At 42.5% G+C, this 27,219-nt stretch overlaps 1 protein-coding gene and 2 long non-coding RNA genes across 6 annotated transcripts in view; 1 reads left to right on the forward strand and 2 right to left on the reverse strand.

Annotated features, from left to right (window-relative positions):
* The window catches only part of KCNS3 (potassium voltage-gated channel modifier subfamily S member 3), a 466,063-nt gene that overhangs the window by 157,917 nt on the left and 280,927 nt on the right, over positions 1 to 27,219 (forward strand). The window lies entirely within an intron of this gene.
* The window catches only part of LOC310840754, a 190,788-nt gene that overhangs the window by 89,804 nt on the left and 73,765 nt on the right, over positions 1 to 27,219 (reverse strand). The gene's annotated exons all lie outside the window — the stretch shown is intronic.
* LOC310840802 lies at positions 5,669 to 26,878 on the reverse strand. Its single transcript, XR_014562151.1, has 3 exons — positions 24,099 to 26,878; positions 22,639 to 22,752; positions 5,669 to 6,460 (listed from the first exon to the last, which is right to left on the reverse strand). It is a non-coding gene; the product is annotated as an uncharacterized lncRNA (long non-coding RNA).

Raw genomic sequence — 27,219 nt, forward strand, 5'->3', positions numbered from 1 at the left:
GATAATACATCTATGGACATTGCCAAAATGAACGAAACTCAATCAATAGACAAAAAGATAGGCCCTAAAAATCTTTTAAAGGCAAATTGACTAAGATCAACTTTTGGCAAGACAACGTGCAACCTTACCTTGCTAACTTGGAATATTGCAGGTTGGCAAAAGAGGGCTTCTGACCAATCCTTTACTAAATATATTCAGAGACATGACATTGTGTTTCTCCAGGAGACCTGGAGCACAAGCGAAGTGGAGTTAAATGGCTTTTCTGCGTTCTCCCTCCCAGGTCTTTTAAGTACTAGAGGGGGGCGAGTTAAAGGTGGGTTAGTTACTTTAATCTCAACAAGGCTAAGGGCCATATTTAAAAAACTAGACCCATTAGACCATTTGGCCACAGCTGTGCAGGTACAGTGGAGAACCCACAGCTTGCTGCTGATTAACGTATACCTACCCCCACAAAGAGAGAAAAGACTGATAAGAAATACCTGGGCTCAGTTAGAACAGTATCTTGACAAACTATCAAATCAATTTCCTGATGCCTCTGTAGTGGTGGCTGGCGACCTAAATGCCAGAACTGGACAATCTGATGAGGCTTTGTATGCCCATTTCCATGAAACAGCCCCCATTATAGAGGAAGCCCACTCAATACCAGCTAGAATCTCAAAGGATAAAGGCTGTAATTATGCTGGCCTATGCCTATTACACTTGGTCAATAAGTTGGACTTGGTTATACTGAATGGCCGTACTGAGGGGGAGAAGGTCGGAGAATTCACATTTATATCTAACAATGGCGCCTCCACAATTGATTATATAATCGTGTCGTATGATCTTCAAAACAAAGTTCTGGAATGCAAAGTGGAGGAGCGCTTAGACAGTGACCATCTGCCATTAAGTGCACTTGTAGTTGCGGGAAAGGATTTATCCTGCGCTGAGAAAATCGAATATTCGAGCCCTACAGCTTTGGAGCTCAGATATTCTCGTATTAGATGGACAGATGAACTGCATAAGGAAATTTCAAGTAGGCTATGCTCAAAGGAATTCCTCACTAAGAGAGATAACCTTATAACTTCCTCAAGCCATGAATTAAAAATAAATTTATTTCAGGAGTTAATTTCACTCCTTCAAGATTCCCTGAAGGAAAAAAGGAACAGGTCAAATAGGCAATCCTCAGTATATAAAAACTCCAAACCCTGGTTTGATCAAGAATGCCAGGACATGAAGCTAAACTTACTGAAAAAATACAAGAATTATAGATCTGCCAATTTACCCCAACTCCCCACGGTCTGGTTTGAAGATAAACGAAATTATAAAATCCTGATTAAAAACAAAAAACTCCTGGCACAGAAAAGAGAATGGAAATGCCTAATAGATGCATCCAGAGAGAGAGACTCGGCCACCTTCTGGAGAATGGTAGCGAATGGAGTGCGATCTACCTCCTCAGAAGTGGAGTATACTATACCTGCAGGGACTTGGGAGGCATTTTTCCAATCATTATATTCAGCTCTGCCTTTGACACAGCCACTAACACAGTGTGCGGCAGGTGATGAGTGGCCTCCGGTGTCGGTTGCGGAGGTCAGGAGGCTTATTCAGGCACTCAAATACAGAAAAGCCCCGGGAGCAGATAATATCTCCCCTGAGCTTCTCAAAGCCAATATTGACTGGTGGGCCCCAGTCCTTGCCACCCTATTCACCAGCATAGATCAAACAGCAATAATACCAGAGGACTGGGGATTGGCAATCATCGTTCCCATATTCAAGAAAGGCTGTAAACTTGATCCAGCCAATTACAGACCAATCAGTCTCTTAAGCATTATTAGCAAACTCTACGCAACTCACTTACGTGAAAAGTTTGTGGACTGGCTGGAATGGGAGCACATCCTTAAGGAAGCCCAGGCTGGTTTCAGGGCACATAGATCAACTTTAGACCAAGGACTGGTATTGCAACATCTAGTGGAGAAATACACCTCAAAGAAAGGAGGCTCCCTCTATGTAGCCTTTATAGATTTCAAATCAGCTTTCGATTTGATACCCCGGCACAGACTTTGGGAAAAATTAAGTGCCACAAACATCGACAGACGTCTTTTGCTTCTTATCCGTAGACTACATGAAAACACTCGGATCCGTGTTAGATGTGACCGTTATGGGAACCTATCAAAGGAAATCCAAAGTTTCCATGGTGTCAAGCAAGGCTGTGTTCTTGCCCCTATTCTATTTAATTTCTACATAAACTCCTTAGTCAGAAAGATGGAGGATGCAAGTACTCATCCCCCAAACCTAAATAATATACCAATCCCAGTCCTTTTGTACGCAGATGATGCGGCACTTATTTCCTTCTCTTGTGTGGGTCTAAGAAAACTTTTACGAGCTCTTACAGAGTATTGCGAAGCTGAACACCTAATAATAAATTACACTAAATCAAAAATTATGGTGTTCTCCAAGAGAAAACTCCGACATAAATGGAAAATTAATAATCAACCTATTGAGCAAGTAACATCCTTTAGATATCTTGGAATAATCTTTGATGAGAAGGGATCCTGGTGCCATCAGATTAAGAATTCCATGGCAAATGCGCAAAGATCTTCCAGAGCTATCATAAGATTCTTCTATAGAAAAGGAGGTCAATATGTTCCTGCTGCCTCCCAGGTCTTTGTCGCAAAAATACTTCCACAACTGATGTATGGCACCCAGATATTTAACTGTCAAAAACTCAAGTCCCTGGAATCTGTACAAACTAAATTTTACCGCTCCCTACTAGGGTTACCTACCTGTGTTTCCAACACAGCCATTAGGCTGGAGGTAGGTCAACTCCCTATCAATGCCAGGATATGGATCCTGAAGATTCACTTCTGGCTAAAACTCATATTTTTCCCAGTGGGAGTGGCTCCATTGACTCTATTAGACCCGTTCCAGTCTAAATGGAGATTGTTGCTCTATGAAAAATTGAAGGGCCTGGGGCTTTCCCCACAAGAACTTATAGCCTCAGGTTTTGAAAAGGCTAAAAGGATGGTGAGCCAGCGAATAGGAGATGTAGAGCTTCAGGACCATATGAGCAAGATAGATAAATATCCAGCCATCCAAGATTATGGAAAAGGGTTCAATCTAACACCATATTTGCTGGATTTACAAATCGCAAAATACAGGCGGGCGTTTACCCTTACCAGATTTGATGTACTGCCATCTGCCTTACTAAAGGGCAGATACGTGGGCAAACCCTATGCTGAACGAGTCTGCCCATGTGGTCTGAAAGAGGTGGAAACGGTTTCACATGTGTTGCTACACTGCGACCTCTATGGGGATATCAGGTCACTGTTTATTTCCCCTATCGTTCAGAAATTTCCAGGTCGATCTGAATCTCAGCGGCTGAAAATCCTACTAGGAGATAAAAACCCAGAAGTAACACTGAAAGTGGCCAAATTTTCTGCGGCTGCGATCAAGCGGAGGGCATTAGCTGTAAAAAAGTAAAAGACTTGACCCCTGGACAAGCCCCCTCATTTTTTAAGTCTATACATATATTGTAGTGCGTGTGTGCATGTGTGTGTGTGTGTGTGTGTGTGCATATGTGTATTGCTTTTATGTATAATTTTACAATTTTTAATTGACACCATTACTCCCCTTGTAAACTATCGTTGTTGTTTTTTCTGGTCTATGACCGTAATAAATTAATTCATTCATTCATTCATCATTTGTTAAGAAGCTCTGAAAGCATTTAGATCATTTTAATGGTATGTTCTGTCCCTTGGAAACATTAATATACATTGGTACATTAATATAACAAAGGTTTGAAAACTACTATTATAGTAAGCTAGTTCTAGTTACTCAGTGCATTCTACATTTAAAGCTGTGCCATACTACTTTAAAAGAGTAATGGCCTTGTGCAAAGAATCCTGGGAAATTTAGTTGTTAAAGGTGCTAAGAATTGTTAGGAAACTCCCATTCACTGCACACAGCTGCAATTCACAAAGTGGTTTAACAATCCATTTTCCCAGGAACTATGGGGAGTGTAGCTCTGTAAGGGAAATACCGTACTTTCCGCCGTATAAGACGACTGGACGTATAAGACGACCCCCAATTTTTCCAGTTAAAATATAGAGTTTGGGATATACTCGCCGTATAAGACTACCCCTCTTCCAACGCACACCAATTTTTTTATAAAAAAACAGTCTCCAGTCTGGCTCGGAAATCCGCTCCACTTCCCAGTGGCTGGGGGTGCACTTAATGCTGTTGTTGGTTCCCTGCCTTTGTTGTGAGCCTTTCCTTTTCTTTTACTGCGGGGGCTGCTTGGGCTGAGGCAGTGGCCACGTGTCTTGTCGCTGGAGCAACGCGAGGCCGCCATTTTGGACCACGTGGTCTACTACCGGGAGCGGTTAGGGTCATTCTGTTGCTGGTGATTGGGGGGGGGGCTTCTGGGGCCAATTTTCAAGCGTTTTCCTGCTTCATCTAGAGAGCTTGGTGTCCTCTTGATTTAATTTGCTGTCGTTTTGTGCTTTGGTGAGGAGTTGCTGCAGGAGCTGCTGCTGTAGCCGGCGTATAAGACGACCCCTCACTTTTGAGAAGATTTTCCTGTGTTCCTGAGCACACACTCTTTTTTTGGCCCTGGATTTTGAACATCTCCGAGAATTTAGAACCTTGCTGTGAATCCAAGCAAGTACCCTGAACTTGTTTTCTGGCGCAGCAACCACCTTTCATATTATTTATTAAATTTGTATACCACTTTTCATCTGAAGATCACAGGGCAGTTCACAGCATAAAAATACTAAATGGGAACACAAAAGGCTTACTAAAACAAAAACAATGCACTTGATACCTGCTTTGTTCCTGAAATGCTATTCCATTGTCAAATTATGCATATCTTAAAAACATCTTTTATGATTTTCACTAGCAGTCACTGAAGGAGACATCAGATTTTTCAGACATATATTTCAATTTTCTCCATGGGGATAGCAGATAAGAAGCAGCTAATTCTAAGAGAAACATTAGGGTTGAGTAAATTAACCTATCCCTTTAGGGAAAACTCAAAATAATTCCTCTTTATACACATCACTTTAGATCAACTTTGATTAAAGCTTAAATAATTCCCTTCCACCGCAGAGTCATGCCAAACCTCAGTTTCTTCCTACTCTGACATTATAACGCCTAAGTAACATAACTGTAGGGATTGGCAGGGGGTCTTATTTAATGCTCATATTACGCCTGGGAATTCAGGAGTAGGGAAGTGTTTTATTCTCCAAAAGCAACTTGAGTAACCGAGCAGGGCCACCTGCAGAAAAAATCACACTAGTATGCTGCCTTGTTAGCAGCAAGCAGGGCTTAGGCAGAGTTTGTCTCCAAGTTCCAATAGAATAAAATAAAGCTAGGACTCTGGTAATGAACTTGTCTTGCCCTGTTTGGTCTTGGAGCCAAAGGCAGGGGGGATGAACTAAAGACATCCTGCAGCACAAGAGGGTCAGCTTCTCTGCATGGAGTTGAGAAAGAGAGAGTTCAAGGGAAACACATTTCTCCTTCATCCTACCCTTTCCTCAAAGTAATGAATTTTCCAACACTAATTTTATTAATTAAGAGCCATTATTGATTTCAAACAATTACACTCTTTATTGTCATAAACTGGAAATTTCTGAATAATCTTACTCCTCTTTTTTTAAAAAAGTAGTAAAATAGCTTGATATCTTTGTTGATATACCTTTCTTCTGGTAACCTCAAAAGGGATAAAAAAAAAAATCTCTGAAGCAGCCTGCTGAATTTGATCAGCTTAGATCCTATTTTCCTGTATTTAATCTCCTAGGGAATGAGGGAAACCAAACAATAACAGTGAGGAGGAACTGGAAAGCTTCCCAACTAACATAAGGTTATTGGCTGTGAACACAAACGCAGGTTCCCCGAGGCATAGATAAGATCGCTAAAGCTTTTCCAGCTGGTTCATCTTTTCCTGTGGGGAGACTAGCAGTTATGCAGCAATTCCCTGGTGTTCATGCTACCCAAAAACTGTGGAAGAACCCTCAGGGGAAACCATATGTCCCAGGTTGGGCTTGTTAAATTCAATTCCCATTTTCCCGGTTACCACCACAATATGAAGTGCTATTACACCTGACACTTCTGAATTATGATCTTGCAGTACCTATCGTTTTCAAAAATTACTGGAGAATGAGCAAAGTGCAGTGAGATTGAAAGTGGAGGTGGATAAATGTTGTCCTTGTGGGGGTTTAGCAGCCAAACCTAACAAATGCATATTCTTACTAGTTAGCATTAGAAGGGGCTAAGTCCACAGAGCCGTATTGTTGATAGGCAGATACTCAAACCATAGAAATGCAATTGGTAGAGAGGGCTCTATATGATGTCATTTCCCCTCCTATCTTGAAGAGAAAGAAGCATATAGTATCTCCTGTTCCTCTCTTTCTTCCTTTGATCTGTGAAGGATGCAGACATGTCCCTGCTTGCTCCAGCTTTAGATACGTGTCTGAAGCTGGTTATCCTGTAAATAGAAGTATTCTGCCTTAATAGTTTTCACTGCTGCCATTGCTGTGAACCAATGCAACGTTAGAAGTAAATTATGTTTCTAAGCTTACTTCCCAGGTTGTTGATTGATTGTTTATTAAGCAGGGTAAGAAAGGGGCGCAAGTTTATTTCATAGCTGGAGTTGATCAAAACAAGGCTTTGCAGCCTAATTCCTATGCTTTTTAACTTTGCTGCCAAGGGTGGGATTTTGAAACTGTTCAACCCACACACATAGGCGCCTGGAAGGATAAATTGCAGTTAATATATCCTCTCCTACCCATTAAAACCCACCCCATAGTCCTGACCTTTGAAAGGTAGAAGAACCAGGAGCCAGGTAAGTATCAACCAGTCAGCTTAACATCAATACCTGGAATTTTTTAATTATTATTATATATTTTTTAGAATAGACCATTAAGCAGTTAGTCTCTACATATTTTTTAATGCTTTTTATTAATTTTTCATTTCATATAAACAAACCAAATACAATACTATTCCATGAGCATATACAGTGGTACCTCGGGTTACATACGCTTCAGGTTACAGACTCCGCTAACCCAGAAATAGTACCTCGGGTTAAGAACTTTGCTTCAGGATGAGAACAGAACTCGTGCTCTGGCGGCGCGGCGACAGCGGGAGGCCCCATTAGCTAAAGTGATGCTTCAGGTTAAGAACAGTTTCAGGTTAAGAACGGACCTCCGGAATGAATTAAGTACTTAACCCGAAGTACCACTGTACCCACTTTCTTTTTCAACGCTCTGCCGAGTACTGACTTACCTCCCTCCCTTCAGCAAGCTTTCTTACTACAATCCCCTTTCCACACTTTCATAATAATATCCAGTCCACATAATTAGATTTATTTCAGTCCTTCTAATATCTTCAGACTTCTACAGTTATTACTTATATACTCCACAAATTTACTCCACTCTCTTCGGAACTTTGTTTCCTCCTGGTTACGGATCCTGTAGGTCAGTTTTGCTAGTTCCTTGTAATCCACCATCTTCGTCTGCCACTCCTCCCCTGTTGGTAATTCCTGTACTTTCCATTTTTGGGCTAACAAAGTTCTAGCAGCAGTCGTAGCATACATAAATAATCTTGTGGTCTACTTTTTCTTTTTTCTCTCCCATCAAGCCTAGCAAAAAAGTTTCTGGCTTTTTTGGGAAGATATATTTGAACATCTTTTTCAGTTCATTATAAATCAAATCCCAAAATTGTTTCGTTTTCTCAAATGTCCACCACATGTGGAAAAAATCTCTGCCCTTCGCTTTACATTTCCAACATATTTTACTGCTCATCCTATACATTTTTGCTAGCTTGACAGGTGTGAGGTACATCATTTTCATTACATTTTCTTTTAAGGTGGTACATGCTGGAAATTTTAAACTCTCATTCCACAATTTCACCCAAGCATCATACTCGATGTTATACCCCAAATCCATTGCCCATTGTCTCTACATATTTAGGAGGAAAGCCCTCTATGGTTACAAGGAGTCCGTATGTGTTCCTTAAGAATAAGTCATGCTAGACCAGGCATGTCCAAAGTCTGTTTTGGGGCCCTAATCTGGCCCCCTGGTCAGTTTAATCCAGCCCTTGTGGCAGTTCAATCCTAAAAAAAGCTCCTCAACAACTTCAATCCTGAAAAAGTCAACAACTTCGGTTGGCCCTTTGGTCGGCTCTCACAGCCCTTCACCTCATCAAATCTGGCCCCCTTTGAAAAAAGCTTGGACACCACTGTGGTAGACTAACCTTTTCTCCCTTTTTGATGGAATTACTAGCAAGTTTTTTTTACAATATCCCCTGTGATACTCTTCATGGGAAGCTGGTACAGTGTGGGCTATATGATGCAACTAATCTGGGACACAAGGGCTTCTCATAGTGCAATGGCTCTCTCTGCACTATGCCTCCCCTAAATCCACTCTGGAGGGTCAGGAGAACCCCCAAATGGTATGTTCTCCTGTTTACACTGACAGAGCAATCCGAAGAGCATGACGTCGAATTCCTCCCTGTATCCTTCTGGGTTCTGCTATTTTAGAGGGATACAGTGGTGCCTCGCAAGACGAAATTAATTCGTTCCGCAAGTCTTTTCGTCTTGCGAGTTTTTCGTCTTGCGAAGCACGGTTTCCCATAGGAATGCATTGAAAATCAATCAATGCGTTCCTATGGAAACCGCCTTCAGACCAGGTCTGGGGACAGTCTGTCCCCCAACCTCTTCTGAAGGCCGACGGGGGGGGGGCGAAAGTCTTTGCTCCCCCCCCGCCTTCCCGGGACAGCGGAGACTTCTCCGCTGTCCTGGGGCGATTTTAAAATGCTGGCGGGCGGCAGCGAAGCCTTCGCTGCCGCCCGCCAGCATTTTAAAAACCCCAGGACAGCGGAGGACTTCTCCGCTGTCCGGGGCGATCTTAAAATGCTGGCGCTGCCGCCCGCCAGCATTTTAAAATCCCCCGGGAAGGCAGGCAGGGGGGGCAAAGACTTTTGCCCCCCGCCCGCCTTCAGAAGAGGTCCAGAGGGCTCTCCAAGCTGCGGATAGCAGCCTGCTGCCCCGCGCGAGGGGCAGACATTCGCAGCTTGGGGAGCCCTGCAAGACTTCCCCTGCAGGGCTCCCCAAGCGGCGAATGTCTGCCCCGCGCGAGGGGCGCTCTGCTTAAGAGCGCCCCTCGCGCAGGGCAGCAGGCTGCTATCCGCAGCCTAGGCGGGAACTCTTCTGAAGGCTGGGGGGAGAAGGGCTTTTCTTCCCACCGCCAGCCTTCAGAACAGCCTTCTGAATGTTGGCGGTGGGGAGGAAAACCTTCCTCCCACCGCAAGTCTTCAAGACAGGTCTGGGAACAGAGGAGAAGCGCTGCGCACCTTCCCCTCTGTTCCCGGACCTGTCCTGAAGGCTTGCGGTGGGAGGAGGGCTTTCCTCCCCACCGCCAACATTCAGAAAGCTGTTCTGAATGTTGGCGTGGGGAGGAAAAACCCTCCTCCCACCGCAAGCCCCGGGAACAGAGGAGAAGCCCTTCGCGCCTTGTCCTCTGTTCCCGGACCTCCCACCGCAAGCCTTAGGACAGGTCCAGGAACAGAGGAGAAGGCGCGCTGCGCTTCCCCGCTGTCCCCGGAGATTTCCCTATGGGCTTTCATCTTGCGAAGCAAGCCCATAGGGAAATTCGTCTTGCGAAGCCGCTAAAAAATCGGAAAACCCTTTCGTCTTGCGGGTTTTTCGTTTAGCGAGGCATTCGTCTTGCGGGGCACCACTGTATTGAGAAACTGGAATGTGCTCAGAAGCATGCAATGGAGATGGTGAGGGATCTGTAAACCAGCCTATGAGGAAAGGTTGAAGAAATTGGATGTGTAGTGTATTTTCCTCTACAGTTCATGTTCCTCCTTTCATTATCTTTGCTGGCAGGAAAAGAGACAGCATTCAGGTGTAATGTCAACTGAATTTCTCTGGTGCTGGCTAGAATCTGAATACTACCATTTAGCTGAAAGACTAGAAGTAATATTCTCTTTTATAATCCTTTTCGTTTCTCTGGCAGGAAGAAATTAGATTCTCTTCCCATGTTCTCTGTATATTTGACACCTGTCACACTGAGTCAAATATATTCTTGATTGAATCTGGCATCTTTGACAACTGGTTCTTCCATCACCTAGTACAGAATTTGACCATACCACTCCGCTGCCTGTGTTGCTGCAATAGAATCATACTGCGCTTTATTTAGTCCTCTGCAGGTATTCAAAGACCTCTTCATCTTATTATTGGATGGTTTTTTTCTTAAAAACCCCAACCATCAATAGAAGAAAAATATTTGCAGGAAGATGTTTGGTTGGATCTAGACTTGGATCACACTGAAATTAAAGGGACTTCAGTTAGTCATGACTAATTAGAATCCCATTCATTTCAATAGGTCTACACTAGGGGTGGCGAGATCTAGATCCAACCCGTTGCATGCTCAGAGAAATTTCATTTGCTGCCTTTCATTTTCCTTATAAAGGATCAGTGCTTTTTTTCATTTAAAAAATGTTTAGGGGCACTCTCATTTTGACTCAAGAAAATCACAATTTTATAGTTCAGATCAGGAAAAATAAATACAGTAAATGGACAAAAGTAAAAAGATTCACAAAATGTTTAGGGGTATGCAAGCCCCTGTCGTTGTTCCCGCCCCCCAGAAACTGTAAAAGATCATGAATACAATTTTACCTGCCAAACTATTCACTATTTTTATTGTAAATATAGAATGGCATGCTTCAAGAACTGGGATGTGTTTTCTTAGACTGTTATAGCAAAAGCAACAAAGTGCCGCATGGCACGTTATTGACTAAAGCAAAAATTGTTAAATTTTGTAAGGTACCACAAGACTCTTTGTAATGTTTAAATATAATACAACATTCTTTCTATGATATGGTCCACAAGTCTATGCTGTAATGAAAATCATGTGCCATATATCAGAAGTACAAAGAACTGTGGTTTCAAGTTTGTTTGTTTCAAACAAACCATAGTTCATGCATTCTTAACCACAGTTTGCTGGTTCAGATTCAGACACAAGCTACAGTTAAACAAAAGCAGAAATGAAAGTTTCCAGACTCCCACTTGACCACACAGGATGAGTGGAGCGGTAGCATGTGAACCCAAGATTCACTGCAACTTATTCACATTGCACCATGCATGCCATTCAAATGTAGTCACTGTGAAGAATTAGGCCTGCAAATTGTGATCAATGGACTCGTAGATTAACAGAGCAAACTTATGTATTCAGAAGTAAATCTCATTAAAATCAACGGGCTTCCTTCTAACTAAGTGCGTCTTTTAGGTTTTAGTTAACCAATCCAATGGACCAATTTTAATCTGCAAGGTTCAACTTTAATTGGAGGGTTGTGATTTAAGAGCTCACTTGTTTATATTTGTTTTAGATTATTTTGGTTCTGGTTTCTGTTTTATGTATTTGCATACATGCATGCATACATACATATATATTTTTTGTATGTCACCTTTCCTTAGTTCAAACCATGTTCAAGGCAGCTTGCAGCATGAAAAAAATACATAACTACAACGTGACAGAAGTAGTCATAAACACTAAACAGAGCATTAAAAACACAAAAACAAACTGAAGTATTTCCACATAAATCACAAAAAGATCTAAAATAGAGATACAAAAAAACCAGCATCAGCAACCACCACAACAAAAGGTCTCAAACAACACTCCAATCCAAGAGTGACAAACAAAGCATTAAAGATTCCCCCACCACTGCCTCTTTGTAGCATGGGGTATTCTAAGTTATGGTCATTCTTGCTTCTACAGTATCTCTAAAGGTGCTTTCATTGACGTGTGGTTAATATGCAGATTTAGTTAAATATAATGATTTGATCAACTGATGAATCACTTCCTTGGCATGCAAAATGATCAATAGCAAATTCTTTAATGGTTTATAGCCCTACAGATAATAATCAGCTAAATAGTTTGAGGATCTATACAACTTTATAGCATGCAGAAAACAGCATTCTTAGAGAAACCAAAGACTGGAACTGAGGGAAGTCGGGGGGGGGGCGGGGGGGTTGTGTGGGAGGGGGAGAGGGAGGAAAAATGGGGTGGGGGAAAATAAGGATAATATGTTTTTGGATAATATGTCTTGTTATAATTTTGAATAATAAAAAATAAAAAAATAGTTTATAGCCCTACTTATCTATTAAGATTAATTCAAATATACCTCTTTCAGAACGGAAAACACAACATGCTTTCTTGGATTTACATAATTGCTATTCTATAAAAAATTCCTATTCCCTCGTGAACTGAGCAAGAATACAGCTTAGTCAACCTTTTGGTTGTGGGAGTAGGATTCATTTAGTGAGACATTTTTTAAAAATATCAGTCATTGGCAGATGATGGCCTGGCACAGGAGTAGGGAACCCGTGCCACTCCAGATATTGTTGAACTCCAACTCGGATCAGCCCCAGCCAGCATGGCAAGGATCAGGAATGATGAGAGTTCTACTCCAACAGCATCTGAAGTCCAATAATTAGCCGAAACATATTGATCAGCAACACATGTGCAAATTGTTTGTAGGTATTTGCAGTCAACTTTGTAATTCGCATGGGTGTCATTGGTACAGTCACTGAAGGTGCCTGTTTTAATTAGTTATTTGTATCCACACTGGAGAAACCAATCCTCCCCTGCAACCTGTTTTTAATCAAAACAGAGCATTCATAGGTACGGTTGTAACAAGATGATGGACAGACCATGATGACCGACACACGCTAGAGAAGAGAGCTTTTGACCATATAGGAGAGGGGGCTTCTGCAGCACCCAGTACTGCCGTTGCCTCTCTTTTCAACCTTTTAAAATATTCTATTGCTGCTACTTCCTAGATCAGAAGGGTGTCTTTACTTTTTTTAGTCATGAATTTTAATTTGTTTATTTTGATTTAGAAGTGCTTCTTGTTAGGTACTTACTATGAGATTGTTTTGTCTCTTATAGAGAGACAATATGAATGATAATGTAGTGTTTCTGTATTTGTATTTTGTATATTTCTGTTGGATTTTTTTCATGCTTTGTTGCAAACTGCTTCCATTGTAGTGTATACGGAAAAGCTGAATACAAATAAAGTGACCAACTGCTGTTGGGCAATAACCACAAAAAGTGCAGATTGAGCAAGTAATGTAATCCAGTTCCAGTCATTTTACAGAAGTGATGTTCGTGGCACCCCCTTACCCCGTGCTTATTACAGGGAAGACATCCAGCAAAGAGCAATTAGCAGAGTGCTGATTCAGGAGTTGGTTACTTTCCTCTTATAAGATTGCTTGCAAGGCTGGACATTTCTAAAAGTGCCTTTTAATATATTTAACGTGGGTCCAACTGGAGTTTGTTTTCCCTGTAATGTATATAAATTGCACCCTGAAGACAAAATAATGACTGTTAGCAAACCTGAAACTTGTTTGGGCGAAGTCACTGAGCCATAAACACCCTTGCCAGAATAATAAATAGCAAAAACAAAAAACACCAAGGTTTTACAATAGCATATACTGCCAAGGTTTCAGATATTTTGTCTTCCAAGGCACGATGACACATTGGAAAGTAAGGTTTTAATATAACAAACAATAACAATTGATTTTATGGATTGGTTCTAACCTTGTAGGTGTAAGGCAGTCATTTCTTAATAAGAGACACATCCTTTACAACAAAATGCTCGTCAGTGGATCTGTTAGATCTGCCTGTGGGAAAGATACCCAATTGGATTAATTTGCAATACAGTGGTACCTCAGGTTAAGTACTTAATTCGTTCCGGAGGTCCGTACTTAACCTGAAACTGTTCTTAACCTGAAGCACCACTTTAGCTAATGGGGCCTCCTGCTGCTGCCGCACTGCCGGAGCACGATTTCTGTTCTCATCCTGAAGCAAAGTTCTTAACCTGAAGCACTATTTCTGGGTTAGCGGAGTCTGTAACCTGAAGCGTATGTAACCTGAAGCGTATGTAACCTGAGGTACCACTGTACAGTATTTTTTATTTATGTCTGCATTACATTTATATCTGCCTTTTGTTTTTTGAATTTGGTGTGGTATAGTGAGTTGGAAGGGACCTCTGCAGCTCATCTAGTCCAACCCCCTGCAATGCCGATATGGGGATCAAACCCATGCTGTAACCAACTTCTAGGCTGTTTACTACAGGGTAGGGCTGCCTAAGCTAAACAACTTTTTTAAAAAAACAGGAGTGTCCTGATTTGTACTTTTTGAAATATGGCAACCCTACTTCAGGGGTACTGACCAGACCCAAAATTAGTTTCAGGACAGTTCCTGTAGCAGAGGGAACTCAGTTGTTTGAATGGATATTTTGGGGAGATAAGAGGGGAAACAGCCACCAGGGCTCTGCTGAAAGACCAGCAACGACTGGTAGCTCCTTTCCAAATTTCTCCTTTCAATATTGTTTCAAGAACTAGTGCTCCCTCACCCGACCCATACATCTCACTTTTATGTGGTGCCATTTAGGTTGTAAGCCTGAGAGCATGGGCTGTCTTATCATTGAGATGTCTGAGTTTCTTTCAGGTGAAAGAGCAGAATAAAGGTGAAGGGACCCCTGACCATTAGGTCCAGTCGTGGCCGACTCTGGGGTTGCGGCGCTCATCTCACTTTATTGGCCGAGGGAGCCGGCGTACAGCTTCCGGGTCATGTGGCCAGCATGACTAAGCCGCTTCTGGTGAACCAGAGCTGTGCACAGAAATGCCATTTACCTTCCCGCCGGAGCGGTACCTATTTATCTACTTGCACTTTGACGTGCTTTGGAACTGCTAGGTTGGCAGGAGCAGGGACCGAGCAATGGGAGCTCACTCTGTCGCGGGGATTCGAACTGCTGACCTTCTGATCGGCAAGCCCTAGACTCAGTGGTTTAGACCACAGCGCCTTTAAATAACTATATATTAAATGCCACCTTTTTTTCCAGGGTATCCCCATAGATACGAACATGTGTTCCCCAACTTACTTTAACCCTTACTTAACGGAAGGGTTTCATTTTGGCAGAATCGAGGCAGCTAAAATCTCACGGAGCACAAAATCGCTTTCTTTGGCTTAGTTTTCTGCAAAAAGTAAGGCTATTAGTAACGTTGTGATAGCTTTTGCGAAGAAGCACCTTTTCTGCACAGAAAAAGTGCAGAAGGAAATGGATGAGATTAAAGTTCAGGAGTTGCTCTTGTTAATAAATTAACTGAGCAGCTGGGAAATTCAGATAATAAAAGGTGCTGTAAATCTCTTGTCTTTTGCTTGTTGCAATGAAGCCTCTCAATCAACAATCCAAAAAGGTCAGAGAGGGTGGGGTCACTGGGAGGGTGCATTGTTTCTCCATTCCTTCTTCATCTGCCTGCTTTGCATCCCTTCAGAGAGAGAGTGAGTCCAGGGTGCAAAGGACAGGGAAGAAAGAGAAAGCCAAAAGTTGTGTGGGAAGCAGGCAGGGCTTGTGGTCATTCCCAGGACTTGCATCAATTGCAGGCAGGGTCTTTTTACATCTTCCTGTTAATCATTCATTCACTCCTCACTTTTCATTGCAATTCCCCGTCACTTTCCAAACTGCAAACGGTCCAGTTTTATTTGAAGTGAATTTGTTGCACCAGGGGCAACAGAGCACTTTAGTACATTTTAATTCACAAAGCCATATATCTCAGTTTGGGCTTGAATACCTCCTGCAAAATGCTAAGAGTCTGAAAGTACCCAGAATATAAGGGAGCATTCTGAAGCTAAGGATATCTTAAAAAGTAGGCCAGACCCTAAAGGGGAAGAATTTCAGATATTGAATGGAACTTCCCAGCCAAATTTTTTTCATCAGTTCACTAATAAGCTTATGATTTAGAGAGTCTGCAGTCATCATCACTGTAATAAGAACAACCTCACATTTCTTCTGGGAAACAATTTCTCAGATTTGAGTAATATTTTTAACCATTTTATGTATGGGTTGTGTTTTTGCAATTCTGTTATGGACTCTGGCCAGTATAGTAATAAAGCTGAACTATTAAGGGAGTGCCTGAAGGGGAAGGAAGGAAACTCTTAATATCATGTATTAACTTCACTTTAGAGATGGGGCACAGAACAAACTGGGGCTGAACAATGCATTTAGGCTTCAGATGGTCAGATTCAAATAAGAAGCCCAAAGGGATGGTTTGGTAAAATTATGTAATGGTGAACTTTTATTTCAGAACTGTGCTCCCATCAATTTTTAACTTAGCTTTCATTTGAAGTTTCTCAGTGACCCAAATAAACAAAGATCATTAAAAATTGTGATCCCCAGAACTAATGATTTTTTCAGGGACTCCCCATTTCCATTATTTTTAAAGGCCAATCTGTATTCAAAATTTAGATGAATATAAGGTTTTTGTTGTGCCCTTTGGCTCGTAAGAGACTCAACCCTTCACCCTTTCGGGAATAATTCTGGATAATTTCATGAGGCTCTGTTGAGGGGTTTATACATGCTTGATTGGTATTGTTGTGCTGTTGTTTTGTTCTCCATCTCAGATAAACTGATTTGATAGTTGGGATTTAGGATGCATATTTTACATGTTATGTATCCTTGCCTGTTCTGATTAGATTGAAAATGTTAAAATATTTTTTGTTTTGAGAATTCACAAATGCATTTGAAAACAAAGATGATACATTTTTTCTGTTCTTCTGAATAACTTATCCCCCAGAACAAGGATAAAGGCTGCTGGCTGGCATGGCTATGGGGTTTTGTTTAATGTTTTGTTGTTCTCAGGTCAGATCCAGGAGGTTGTTTGGTTAATAAAAAGATTTGTTTCTCCGAGATTGCCTGATAACCAGCATGTGGCGGGAGTTAAGGGTGGCATTGACGTTCTTTGTAGCCTTGACACAAAAGGTCTGATTGAAACATATATCCAGCTTGCCAAGGTGATTAATGCCAAATGCTTTTTGTGCTAGATCTAAGCAACTGCGCGCTTAAGGAAATGCAGTTTGTGCACCCTAAGCCTCTACAAGGTATTGATCTAGATCTGTAAGAAGCGCTGTGGCAGTCAGATCACTGCAGCAGTCAATGAGCAAGTTAAGGGCCATGATTTAGGAGGACTGTCCTTTTCTGGTGTCGAGTAATGCTTTAGATTGATGTGTCAATATGTTGCGGGGCCATTGTGCTGCACGTATTTGCCAACTGGAATGGCTTTTGTGTACAAAACAAAGATGAGGGTGGGGATGGCACCTGCAAGATATAAGGGATTCAGCACTCCAGCCTAGGTAACCAACCACAGGAAAACAACCACAATGTGTTTAGCATTTATTTAGTAAGCAAGCACTGGTCACGATAAGCTGATGTGATGTGAGTGGAACACAAAGCATAATTGAGCCCTTGCAAATGCCATGGGTTTCAGGGGAAGAGATTTCAACGAAGTCCCTCAACTTAAATTCAAAGTTCTTAACTTTGGTTGGGTCATGCCCATAGAGTCCATTAAGTAGTAATGAGTGCAGGTGACCAAATGAATACATGAAGTTCCCTGGACCTCCTGAGTCATTTAAACTGAAGGAGCTGAGCTTCACATGCCTTCCTTTGCATGCACACCCTTCACTGAAATGAACGGGCACACAAAGCTGAGAAGACAACTGAATGGCTGCAGGTATTACTGTATTTTAATATTTTGTTGGAAGCCTCCCAGAGTGGCTGGGGAAGCCCAGCCAGATTGGGGGGGGGTATAAATAATAAATTATTATAATATTATTATTATTATGTACAGTGGGATCTAGAATCAATCTAGATTGAAAGCAGAACGTTGGGGACAAGTGTGAATGACTCCAGGTAAGGAAAAATTATTATTTTTGTGTGCTATAAAAAGGTACATACTGTAGCCTAAGAATAGGAACCCACATTTTTTGGAGCATCAGTTTTTCTAGCTGCTGTTTGTTGTATTTCCCTTTCCTTACAGATCTGATGCCAAAATAGCATGGAAAATACACAGGGAATGGTTTGCCTATGAATGCTGCCTTCTGTTTTGGAAATCTGCATTAGAAAGTGTTTTTATTTAACATGCAATGCCCTCAATTTCCCCTCCAGCTATCGATCGTATGTTTTGTTCCTTGGAATGCATCATGTTATATATAGACTGAAAACATGCTACTAGGAAAATTTAGCATGTTTTCATGCAGCGAAATTAATTCCACCCTCTGAAACAAGCAATCTGCAATTATACCCGTGTTTCCTAAAAATAGCAGTTTAGAGTAAAAACTAACAAATTAGCTGGAACAAATCCGCAGAGAAAGAATCCCTGAATATTTTTTTTGGGGGGGAGGGGAGAGAGTTGTGTATGCAGCCTTTAACTAAGAACAGAATAGTACATACAGATTGGGGAGGAGATGGGAAAGAAATGCCAAAAATTAGGAATCCTGGTCCATGGAGGAAGGAGATGGGCTGCAGTGGCTGCTGCTGCAGGCATAATGTGAGATCGCTCTTGGGGTTTTGTAAGCAGCGTCCATATGAGATTTATTTATTAAACTTAGTTGATTATCCATATGGGCTTTAACTGATTAATCAATCAGTACATTAACTTCCTTGAACTTCCTGTATGAATTTCCCCATTCCTTTAAACTCATTTGAATATGGACTTCTGTGGACTTATAGGGACAAGAGTCCTACAACTGAAATAGCCACCAAGAACACACAAAATGTGTGTTCCAGCCCTTCAAACTGGGTACATGTGAAAAGGACTCTCTGAGCTTACGGTATCTTAATAGCTGTGGCTGGAGGTGTGTGTGTGTGTGTGTGTGTGTTTTGAATGTGAAGTGGTCCCCACTGCCTTGTCCTCCATAGTAGATCAGAACCTTATTAGCCTGGGACACCCAGATGTTTAAAAGACAAACCTCTTGGTCTTATATTATGCCTTCATTCAAGTCAGCATAGACTTACAGCAATCCTAAAAAATACTGACTTCCTCCCAACCACAGTACATTGAGAAAGCTTCATTCTGCCATGGGATCCATTATACTCTGTGCTCATTTCAAAAATCACCCTCTCCCCTGGGATGTTTGAAACCAAATATAATATTGCTGACACACAGCTTCCTGCCACATCTCAGAAAGTGACTGAGCAAGAGAAAACAAGCCCCCCACTTGAGAATGTAAAACCTTAATGAGAGTAAGGGGGGTGCCACGCTGTACTGCGATACCTGACAACAGTTAATATGTCCCTGGTTTGTAGAAGTGATAAGGAGTACAAAAACAAAAGCAGCTGGTCACATAAAATAATTCAGAGCATTATCATCACCGAGGTGGAGTGTGAGTACCATAAAGATATATTTAGTGCTAAAGCATAAGGAGGTGGAATCGTTGTGTTAATAAAAATCCAGATGCAATAATCCCCTCTCCGTTGTCCCTATTTTGTAAATTTTGTTTACAAAAAGATAGTGATTCAGCACCTTTTGTGGTCCAGGTGTTTAGCAGAGTGGACATCTAATTGCTCATTGTTGGGTACCAAGTTATTTTATGTTAGCTAAAGTAAGTGTTCTGGAAACTCCTGGCTGGATTGTGGCACTGCGTTTCATGTTTGTGTTAACAGAGCCTGTCATAAGCAAGGCTCTCTAAAACGCATTGAATAAATCACTTAGGCTGTTATCCAGAACCAAGATATATAGGAACCCTTCAGTTCAGTCCTGTTGTCCTGTTTCCTTCAAGAGAATAAAAGTGGCAGTTATCAAAGTACTCTGATTTAACAGCTTTGTAGAGCATGCTTTTAACAGTAAGGGTTGGTAGATGGCATCATTCCATGAAAATGCACCGAGTATGTTGTTGTTTAGTCGTTTAGTCGTGTCCGACTCTTTGTGACCCCATGGACCAGAGCACGCCAGGCACTCCTGTCTGAACCAATCAGTTGTTCCATATCCAGTTCTAACTGTAGCTTCTTGTCCCACATAGAGATTTCTCAGGAGACAGATGAGGTGATCAGGCACTCCCATTTCTTTAAGAACTTGCCATAGTTTGCTGTGGTCGACACAGTCAAAGGCTTTTGCATGGTCAATGAAGCAGAAGTAGATGTCTTTCTGGAACTCTCTAGCTTTCTCCATAATCCAGCGCATGTTTGTAATTTGGTCTCTGGTTCCTCTGCCTCTTCTAAATCCAGCTTGCACTTCTGGGAGTTCTCGGTCCACATACTGCTTGAGCCTACCTTGTAGAATTTTAAGCATAACCTTGCTAGTGTGTGAAATGAGCATAATTGTGCGGTAGTTGGAGCATTCTTTGGCACTGCCCTTCTTTGGGATTGGGATGTACACTGATCTTCTCCAATCCTCTGGCCACTGCTGAGTTTTCCAAACTTGCTGGCATATTGAGCGTAGCACCTTAACAGCATCATCTTTTAAAATTTTAAATAGTTCAGCTGGAATACCAGGTCTATTCTTGACAATTAAGGTAGTTCATCATAGCAAAGCCTTAACATTTCTCGCAAATTGTTAATTATTGATGAAAACCTCTTGTAGCGTTTAACCACTATAGCTAAGACAGAAGATGAACTGGGGGAAAAGATAGGACAGGAAATTGCATTTGTGCCCCTGCTGGTTTTATTTTTGTGTGTGTAGGAGAAATCTTAGAAAAAAGGTTTTTAAAACCTGAAATAGAGAATTCTATGTTTCAAACTCCCTTCTTAACTCTCTTTCCACTTCTCCTATTTGAGAGGGTTTGGAGGTTGTCCCCCCCCTCCCCACTTTAACGTTCACTCTCATTTTGATAATGCTCCTTAATCACTTTTGCTACTTTCCAAGATGGATAAGCAGAGAGAATTAACTCTAGTAGCAGCCTGGGGTGCATTTTTGGGCCCAGTCTAGAGAAAGTTACTCTTCAATTATTATTATTATTATTATTATTATTTGTATCCCACCTTTTCCCCTAACAGAGACTCAAGGTATACTCTATGTATACTCATGTGAGAGCAAGCCCTGGTGAACTCAGTGGACTTCACTTCTAAGTAAACTTGCAAAGATTTTTTTACTGTTAGTCATATTTTAGTCCTGATGAAAACAATGGCATTTAAATTAGCTTTAAAAAGTGTCATTTTTAACTTTCTGATAATTGCCAATATTTACTTAAAACATTTACCCTACTTAGAAGTATTCAGCTGGAAGATAAATCCTATGCATGTCTACTCAGAAGTATTTCCCAATGGGATTTACTCCCAGGTAGGTATTATAGGATTGCAGCTTTAGGATGGCATTGTATGTGTCATTAGAAAATAAAACTGTGGAAGGAATCAATATCTGAAATGTTATTCATACCGTAGACCTATTGAAATCAAGTCCACTGGTTTCAGCACATCTATTCTGAGTATTCCTTAGTTGGCTATTGCCCAGGAAATGCAAAGTGTGTGCTCCTGTTTTCCAGTTTTTGTACTATATCACACAAGGACAAAGAATTTGAATTGCCAGAAACTTTTCATGCAATAGTTGGATATAAAGTGAATGGGTCCAATTGAAACTAATGGGATCTAAGCATACATTCAGTGTTGGTTTCAAGGGTACTGAAGTGTATTTAACATTATCTGGATTGCCCCCCTGTATATTTTAAAACAGCTTTGTGAAATGTCTCTGAGGGAGAAGCAGATTTAATAAAGTGTAGTTGAGAGAATAGCTGCAGACCAGTTCTGACATAAGTATGAAAGAACACGAGGTTAGGAGGAGAAGTGAAATGATAATCCCCACTGCTGGATCAAAGGTAATTGAAAACATTTGGACACCACTGGAGGACATCAGTTATCTCTAAAGTCATATATAATAACCCCCGATCTTAAAATAAGTCAGGAAATGTTTGCACTGTGGGAGAGTCAAAAGTGATGAGAACTCAGCCTGTCATTTACCTGAATATAACTGAGTCAGGAATCAAGTTTGCCTTAACCATTACTCGCCAATGCTTAAGTTGCTACTTTTAGCTTTTACTTTGTCATAAAAGTGTTATGCAGTAAAGAGGCTGCTGTGAAACCAGAGCTCTTGCCATGGGATCAGAGTATAGACCTTTTTATTGCTGTCTCCTTGACGTTAATATGTGCCAACAACATGGTGGAATTCTTCCGTCTGGCCAACTCTTGGGGATAATCTGCAAAGTTTATGGCATCATGTTGGTCGCACATGATCTGAACATACATAACTCCTCCTGATGCCGTTACGAAAACGCCAAATTCCCCCAGTATTCAGGACACAATATTCTTCTGTATATGGAAAAATAATAATGCTCTCATTTCTCTAAAGAATAAGGGAAAGGGAGATTATGATATTGGAACCGGGGGGGGGGGGGGGAGAAAGTGAACCCATGAAATCACGGGATCAGCCAGTAATTGTGGGCTAAATGAGTACATATCAACTTGTAGCCCAACAATCATAATTTAGTACCAAGTGAATGAGTTCCAAGGTTTAAGTAAAAAAACAAAACATTTTTTTAATGCCCCACTTGAATAAAATGGGCTTAAATACCCATCTCAAAAGTATGATTTAACATTACATCCAAACCAGGTCATCGTCAATTCTGGGTCTGGAGCCAAGTCTCTCCCTTTTCTTCTTCAATTAGTGGCTTTGCAGTATAGACATAAAGGAATCTTTGCCATTTCAAAGAACTGTCTTCCCATCTTCAGTCTTGTTTGGCAGTAAAAAAAATGGACAGGATTCCCTTAGTAAGGCCAGGAAATACATTTGGAATGATGCATATTGAATTGGATTTGTTCCCGAGAGCAACTCACCTTCTTCTGTATGAGCCTCCATGAGATCTGTGCTCTGTTTCTGAAGGCATGGTCGCCTTGCCACACCAAATATGGGGGATTCGAGCAAGAGCATTTGCCATCGGGGCAGCCAAACTGTAGAACAGCCAACAATGAGAGTTTTTAAAATCTGTTTTGAAATGGGATCTTTCAGATACAGTAAGCCCACAACTTATGTGGGAGTAGCATTCCAGGGATCATGCCTAAAGCCAAAATTGCGTATAGTCAGAACATATTGGGTTCAATGGTGGGCAGAATGGTCAAAGTCTTTTTCCCTGGACACCTGCCGCAGCCCTTTTCTCTCTTTTTAAAAAATTTGCAAAGAGCATAAAGCTGAACACACACAAGTTAAATGCACATAAGTTGCGGGTTTACTGTACTTTTTTTTCAGGCAGGCGCCTTTTCCTTAAGTTTTTCTTTTCTTTTGCTGTGCACTATAATGTTTTAAGGGATGTGAGTGGCGCTGTGGTCTAAACCACAGAGCCTAGGGCTAGCTGATAAGAAGGTCGGCGGTTTGAATCCCCACGACGGGGTAAGCTCCCGTTGCTCGGTCCCTGCTCCTGCCAACCTAGCAGTTCGAAAGCACATCAAAGTGAAAGTAGATAAATAGGTACCACTCTGGGTAAATGGCGTTTCTGTGCGCTGCTCTGCTTTGCCAGAAGCGGCTTAGTCATACCAGCCACATGACCCGGAAAAACTGTCTGCGGACAAACGCCGGCTCCCTCGGCCAGTAAAGTGAGATGAGCGCCGCAACCCCAGAGTCGTCCACGACTGGACTTAACGGTCAGGGGTTCCTTTACCTTTACCTATGATGTTTTATACAGTACGTTGCTGTTCTGTTATGGCTTTGACCGCATTTCAACCCGTTTTTTGATCGGTGATTTTTGCACTGTAAACTGCCTTGCAGATGCTTGCCACAGAAAGGCAGGGTAAAAATGGCAATACAAGTAAAGAAACGGACAGACATACAATTAAGCCAAAGGTAAATAAGGTTGAAGCGTGGCTGGAGAAGGATAGGAACGGGTAAAAAACATGCCAGGAAAGCTCTGAAATCAGTATACTAGGCATACCATAGAAGAAAAAATGCAAAACAAAAAAAGAAGCAATTGACTTGTAAAACATTTTTGCATTTTATCCCTTCTATACAGTATGCTTTTACTGTTACCTTTCCATGATCTGACACATATGCAAAATTTACCAACAACCCCATAACTGACAGGAGGCAAGGAACAGCAGCAAGACTATCGCTGGCTGGGAGGTGGATACTATCTTTCCTGCTTCATCTGCAGAATAGCAGTCTGCTGGAGGTGTCAGGTTTGCCCAGCTAGCTCTACCCATGAAGACAAGTAAGAACTTTCACATATCAGTGGTGGTTTCTGGGGTGTGTGGGCAGCTTATTGGTTTATTTCATAGCATTTATACAGTGGACGATCGGGTTGTACCTGGGATGCGGGTGGCGCTGTGGTCTAAATCACTGAGCCTCTTGGGCTTGCTGATCAGAAGGTCGGCGGTTTGAATCCCCACAACGGTGTGAGCTCCTGTTGCTGTCCCAGCTCCTGCCAACCTAGCAGTTTGAAAGCACACCAGTTTGAGTAGATAAATAGGTACCACTGTGGCGGGAAGGTAAATGGCACTTCCGTGTGCTCTGGTTTCCATCACGGTGTTCCCTTGCGGCAGAAATAGTTGAGTCATGCTGGCCACATGACCTAGAAAGCTGTCTGTGGACAAACGCCGGCTTCCTCAGCCTGAAATCTAGATGAGCACCGCAACCCCATAGTCGCCTTTGATGGGACTTAACCATACAGGGGTCCTTTACCTTTTACCTTTTGATTGCATTTCCATACTTTGATTGCATCTTTCTCTCATACGGCCACTGTTTCGGTGGCAAAAGAAAGCGGAATATAAATAAAACCATAACATAATGTTGGCTTTGCCCCCAAAGGCTCTCTCTTCCATTGTCTCCCAAGACAGATGGGTGCCAATGAAGAGCATAACGTCAGTTCATATACTGATGCAAATAGTCACAAGGCATTTTTTCGGTGAATTGAAAGCAGTCGCCTTTGCCACATACTTCTCTCATGATTTCAGTTGCCTCTGGTCACATGTTTGGCGCAGGTATTCAAAACAGCACACAAGCCCCCTACAAAACCTGTTTGGCCAGAGGCAAAACTATGATGAGTGTTTGCACTATGGACAGCAGTGTTTTTTCTTTCAAATTGCCTTGAATTCCACAAGGGTGAGTGTGTGTGTGGAGGGGTGTATTATGGTCTATCTCCATCCTGAGACAGCACAAGCTGCACTGTGAGAATAGCTCAATTGCTAGAGCAGCAGACTCTTAATCTCAGGGTAGTGGGTTTGAGCCCCATGTTGGCCAAATGATTCCTGCATTGCGGTGGGGTTGGACTAGAGTACCCCCGCGGTCCCTTCCAGCTCTGGAATTCTCTGCTTCTATGTCTATGCTAAGTAAAAGTGCTTGTTGACCCCCTATTTTCACTGCAGCCCATTCTGGCAACTCAGGCTCAGTCCATGGGTGTGGGCAGCAAGAGGCAGTTGCCCCACATTTAATATTTATTTTTTTAAAATATATTGCTAACTGAGGTTTTGACCACTCTAACAACAACAACAATTTTCTCATTTATACCCCGCCATCTGGGTGGCTTACAACACACACAAATTGTGAAACATTAGACATTAAAAATTTCCCCGTACAGAGCTGCCTTCAGATGTCTTCCAAATAGTTTATTTCCTTGACATCTGATAGGAAGGCGTTCACAGGGCAGGTGCCACTACTGAAAAGGCCCTCTGCCTCTGCCTGCCCCCGCACAACAAAAAAATCCTGGTTACACCCATGGCTCAGGCTTTTGATAGGGAGGGGCAGAACCTCCGATTTGTATTGATTTGTTGTTGTTTTTTTGCAGGGCAGCTGCTCCCCACCCCCAGCTACGCCCATGCTCCATCCTCAGGACTTTCCCCTCTACTTTATTGTTGTTATTATTATTTGCAATTATATACCACACTATACCTGGAGGTCTTAGGGTAGTTCACAGAAAAGATCACAATATATAAAATCAAAATAAAAACAATTACCCAATAACACCCCCCCCCAAAAAAAAGAACCACATTTAAAAGGGTATAGGATGTCAATCAGCTCAACCAAAGGCCTGGTTAAAAAGGAACATTTTTGCCTGGTGCCTAAAGGTATACAATGAAGGCGCCAGGTGAACTCCGCTGGGGAGAGCATTCCACAGACGGGGAGCCACTGCAGAGAAGGCCCCGTTCTCGTGTTGCCACCCTCTGGACCTCTTGAGAAGGAGGCACACAAAGAAGGGCCTCAGAAGATGATCTCAGGGTCTGGGTAGGTTCATATGGAAAGAGGCGGTCCTTGAGGTATTGCAGTCCTGAGCCGTTTAAGGCTTTGTAGGTCAAAACCAGCACTTTGCATTAGGCCCGGGAACTAATTGGTAGCCAGTGCAGTCGGACCAGGATCGGTGTAATAGGCTCAAACCATCTTTCTCCGGTGAGCAACCTGGCCGCTGAATTCTGCACCAGCTGAAGTTTCTAAACCGTCTTCAGAGGCAGCCCTACATATAACGCATTGCAGTAATCTAAGCTGGTGGTTACCAGAGCATAGACCACAGTAGTTGGCTGTCCCTGTCCTGATAGGGGCGTAGCTGGGCCACCAGCCGAAGCTGACGGAAGGCTCTGCGGATCACCGAGGCCACCTGAGCCTTGAGTGACGGCAAAGGGTCCAGGAGGACCCTCAAGCTACGAACCTGCAGTGTAACCCCATCAAGAGCAGGCGATCTCCCACCCATCTGGTCTAGGGAACCACCCACTAACAGTGTCTCATTTTTATCTGGATTGAGCTTCAGTTTGCTGGCTCTCATCCAGTCCGTGACAAAGGCAGGACACTATAACTGGGGTTGGAAGGTACCTCAGGGGACCTCTAGTCGTACCCGCTGCGATGCAGGCAATCTTGGGGCCCTGCGCAGTGCTCGAAGCCTCCCACCATGAGATATAATGTGTTTGAGGCTCTAGCAGCGGAGCTATTCAGGCCCCCGAGGCAGCAGGATCAGGGAGATGCTTCCCCTCCTGCCGCGTGGGCAAAGCTTTGGCAGATCGGGAGCAAGTGCGGGCAGCGGTGGTGGCACCGGGAGCCACCGTGCCTGCACGGTTCCGAGCGAGCATGCCCAGTAGCTGCCGAGCCACGGCTGCAACGGGCAGCAGGATTTCCAGCCGGCCAGGGTTGCCGGTGAGCGCGTGTGCACGCGGCTCCCTCCAGCCAAGGGAACCTTGAATTTCTCCAGGATTTGCTGATCTGCAGCGTAGAGCAAAAAGCGCAGGAACGCGTTGCAGCTGCTAACCTACCAGCTTTGCGGAAGCGATCCGAAACGGGATTTTAAACCGGAGAGGCAAAAGCACGGATCCGTTCCTTCCTTGAGACCCATAAGCAGACTTTAATTATTAGCATTTTTAAATTATTTTTTTAAAACCCTGCACCGTTCCATCTCGACATCGCAAACTGTAAGTGGTCCAGGTACTCAAATATTTAGGCTTTTCCCT

Source organism: Podarcis gaigeae (genome assembly GCF_964106915.1).
Source record: "Podarcis gaigeae genome assembly, chromosome: 3".
Classification (NCBI taxonomy): Eukaryota; Metazoa; Chordata; class Lepidosauria; order Squamata; family Lacertidae; genus Podarcis; species Podarcis gaigeae.